Source organism: Arachis ipaensis, chromosome B4, assembly GCF_059453495.1.
Source record: "Arachis ipaensis isolate K30076 ecotype BB chromosome B4, ASM5945349v1, whole genome shotgun sequence".
Taxonomy (NCBI): Eukaryota; Viridiplantae; Streptophyta; class Magnoliopsida; order Fabales; family Fabaceae; genus Arachis; species Arachis ipaensis.
The window spans coordinates 71,076,289-71,080,844 of record NC_142439.1 but is presented as its reverse complement, the minus strand read 5'-3'; positions in this window follow the sequence as shown (position 1 = coordinate 71,080,844).

Sequence of the window (4,556 nt, the reverse complement as noted above, 5' to 3'; positions counted from 1 at the left end):
GGACTGCTGATGCTGTTGGATTCTGACCTCCCTGCACTCAAAGTGGATTTTCTGGAGCTACAGAACTCGAAATGGCGCGCTTCCAATGGCGTTGGAAAGTAGACATCCAGGGCTTTCCAGCAATATATAATAGTCCATACTTTGGCCAAGAATAGACGACGTAAACTGGCGTTCAACGCCAGCCTTCTGCCCAAATCTGGCGTCCAGCGCCAGAAAAGGATCCAAAACCAGAGTTGAACACCCAAACTGGCACAGAAACTGGCGTTCAACTCTACAAATGGCCTCTGCACGTGCAACACTCAGGCTCAGCCCAAACACACACCAAGTGGGCCCCGGAAGTGGATTTATGCATCAATTACTTACTCATGTAAACCCTAGTAGCTAGTCTATTATAAATAGGACCTTTTACTATTGTATTAGGCATCTTTTGATCATCTTTGGATTACCTTATGATCCTTTGATCACGTTTTAGGGGGCTGGCCATCTCGGCCATGCCTGGACCTTTCACTTATGTATTTTCAACGGTAGAGTTTCTACACTCCATAGATTAAGGTGTGGAGCTCTGCTGTTCCTCAAAGATTAATGCAAAGTACTACTGTTTTCTATTCAATTCTTCTTATTTCGCTTCTAAGATATCCATTCGCACCCAAGAACATGATGAAGGTGATGATTATGTGTGACGCTCATCATCCTTCTCCCTTATGAGCGCGTGCCTGACAAACACTTCCGTTCTACATGAAATAAGCTAGAATGAATATCTCTTAGATCTCCTAACCGGAATCTTCGTGGCGTAAGCTAGAATGATGGCGGCATTCGAGAGAATCCGGAAAGTCTAAACCTTGTCTGTGGTATTCCGAGTAGGATTCAATGACTGAATGACTGTGACGAGCTTCAAACTCGCGAGTGCTGGGCGTTAGTGACAGACGCAAAAGGAGGGTGAATCCTATTCCAGCATGATCGAGAACCGACAGATGATTGGCCGTGCTGTGACAGAGCATGTGAGCATATCTTTCACTGAGAGGAGGGGATGTAGCCACTGAAAACGGTGATGCCCTTGCATAAAGCCAGCCATGGAAAGGAGTAAGATAGATTGGATGAAGATAGCAGGAAAGCAGAGGTTCAGAGGAACGAAAAGCATCTCTATTCACTTATCTGAAATTCCTACCAATGATTTACATAAGTACCTCTATCCCTATTCTATTATTTATTATTCGAAAACACCATTATCCATTTATATCTACCTGACTGAGATTTACAAGGTGACCATAGCTTGCTTCATACCAACAATCTCCGTGGGATTCGACCCTTACTCACGTAAGGTATTACTTGGACGACCCAGTGCACTTGCTGGTTAGTTGTATCGAAGTTGTGACAATTATGAATTAAGATCAGAGCACCAAGCTTTGGAGCCATTACCAGGATTTATTCGAGCCTGGACATCACAATTTCGTGGATCATGCACCCACCCACCCTATGGAGTGGTAACCTCTTTGTCGTCGTCATCTGGGGGTGGTGGTGTCACGTCATCTTCCTCCCACAGAACATCAGCCAGCTCAATCATGCTGGTATCGAGTGTGGAAAATGGCAATAGGCTACGGATATGCGCGCGCCACATACTCTGCCTGATCAGCCGGGGGAAGTTGACAGGCTCCCAAGAGTGTATTGGTAAAGATTTTCTCCAATAAAACCATGTTGATAGTATAGCTCTACCAACAACAATCCCCGGGGGTCAAATTTAGAGAGGGATTTGGTTGTCACAAGTTCAACCCCAATAGAAATAACTGAAGTATTCAAACCTCGGGTCGTCTCACAAGGAATGGGCAAACATGTGCTTCAACATTGGTTAGAAATCCGGGGTTGTGAGTTATGAGCATGAAAATAAATGGGAATCTTAACAAGCAAGTAATCTTAAATTGCAACAAACTAATTCAACTATCTAAGCAAAACATGAGCAATTCCAATGAACAAGCAACATTCCACTTAATCCTATTATAAACCAAGCAAGTAACTGTAACTAAAGCAAATAATTTGGGAAAATTGGTTTTTAAATATGAATAATAAAAGCAACTCTTGGCTAGGAATGGGAATTGGGGTTACGATCCTTGTCTAACAACCGTATCTTGACAATTATGAGGAACCAAGCTCATTAAGTCTACCCTCAAAGTCTTAAGTACGTGATATCTACTCCTAGACTTGAAGTATGTCAAATGGCTTTGATCACATCAACCCATAAGTCCCAACCTACCTACTAATTGGATTAGTAGTGGGTTGGCGTCAATGAGTATCAAATTGACCATCAAGGGCTCCCAAATCATCAAATCCATTAGACCCAATGACTCAAGTTTACCCAATTCCCTTGACCTAGGCCAAGAGTAAAGAAGACTACTCCATAATCAAAGTAAATAATTCATCGAACACTTGGTAAGCATTAACAAAAGACATGTTCAAAATAGCAATTAAATTGAAATCTACAAGTACCCACTAACAATTATCAACATACAATCATCCAAATAACAAGATTAAACATAGAAATCATCAATGTAACATCAACAAGTCAAGATTCACAACATTCATGAAATGGGTATAAAATGACAATTGACAAGAATTCATAAAACTATCACTAGATATAAGCAAAATTGTAACAAGGAATTCAAATTGAACAATTAAAACTAGTAATTAACAAGATCCAATTCATAAATCAACAAGGAAAGATCAAATTAAAACTAGATCTAGAGAGGAACAAGGGTTTCTCTCTCTAGAATAACCAAAGAACCAAAAACTAGCTAAAATTATGTCTTAGTGTAAAATGATTGATCTCCCCTTTTCCCCTAGCATCCTTGGGTCTTTTCCATGCAGAAACAGCTTGAAATTGGGCCTGATGAGCCTCAGAAATCGCCAGGCACGATTTCCTTTAATGAGGTCACGTGCAGCTTCCCACGCGTGTGCGCCCAGTGCACGTGCGCGTCGATAGGAATCTTCTGATCCGCGCGGATGCGTCCATCCTTGCGCGTCGCTTCCAGCCAATCTCATCCACGCGTCCGCGTGGAGTGCGCGGGCGCGCCGATGCTGCTTTTTCCAAGATTTCAATTCTTCATGTTCCTCCCTCTTTGTACATGCTTTCTCCCTCTCTTCTAAGTCATTCCTACCCTATAATTCCTGAAATTACTCAACAAATACATCACGGCATCGAATGGCAATAGAAAAGGATTAAAATATGGCAATTTTAAAGGAAAATAAGCATGTTTTCCATCATGGAGCAATATTGGGAAGTGAACACAAAACCGTGCATTTCTTGCGAATAAGTGTGAGAAATATTGATAAAATCCCCCAAAATAAGCACAAGATAAACCACAAAATCGGGGTTTATCAAATCTCCCCACACTTAAACTAAGCATGTCCTCATGCTTAAAATAAAAAGACCAAAGATCATGATGGGAAAGGGTTTATGAAATGCAAACTACCTAAATGGATGCATGCAACTAATGTAAAATCATCTACCTACTTGGTCAAGAGTAAATCTATCCTCCAAGAATACATGTGAGCATATAGGGTGAAAATTGTATGTGATTCATGAATCCTACCAAATTGAACATCACCATGGAATGCATATGACTTGCTAAACGAACACTTGTGAAAGCCGGGAACAAGCATTGAGCATCGAACCCTCACCGGAAGTGTATCCGCTCTATTTGCTCAAGTGTATAGGGTTCGTCACTCAATCTTCTCCTAATCATAATTTCCAAGATTTGTCTTTCATCTAACAATCGACAATTACTTAATGCATGCTTACAAATATCATGAGGTCTTATTAATGGGTTGTAATGGGGCTAGGGTGAAGGTAAGGATGTATATGGCCACGTGGGCTTAAAATTTGAGTCCTTGATCAACCTAGGATTCACTAGACACATAGAACAACCTATACAACTACAATATATTACCTAGCCACCCTTGAGTTTTACTCTTTTTGCATACTCATGTATTCTTTTCAATTCACACCCAGATGTATTGTTTTTGTTACTTTATCTTGGGGCATCTTTGTCCCCTTTCATTGCTTTCTCTCTTTTATTTTATTTATTTTTTTATTATTATCCCCTTTTTCTTGGGGTTTCTTTGTGAACAAAAGTTTCACTGCATACAATTTCGTCATTCAACACATGAGTATGTTCCCAAATCTTAGAATTTTTCAATTACACTACAATTACACACCTATATATCTACCCAAATTTCCCAAGTATACCCTCCTATTTGAATGACACACATCCTAACTTACCTAAGCTAATCAAGGATTCAAATTTAGGGACATCCATAATTTTTCACTTAAGGGTTGTTTATGTACTCTATTTAAGAACAAAAGGGTTTATCATGGGGCTCAAAATTGGTTAGCAACGGTAGATAAAAGGGTTAAGGCCATTTGGAAAAAGTGACTATTGAAATGATAGCCTCAATCATGTAAATGCATTCATACACCAAGCAATGGACATATAGAATCAGACAAAGCAAGGATCACAATCATAGAGAGAGAGATATGCACACAAGAATGGAAATAATGGTTAAAA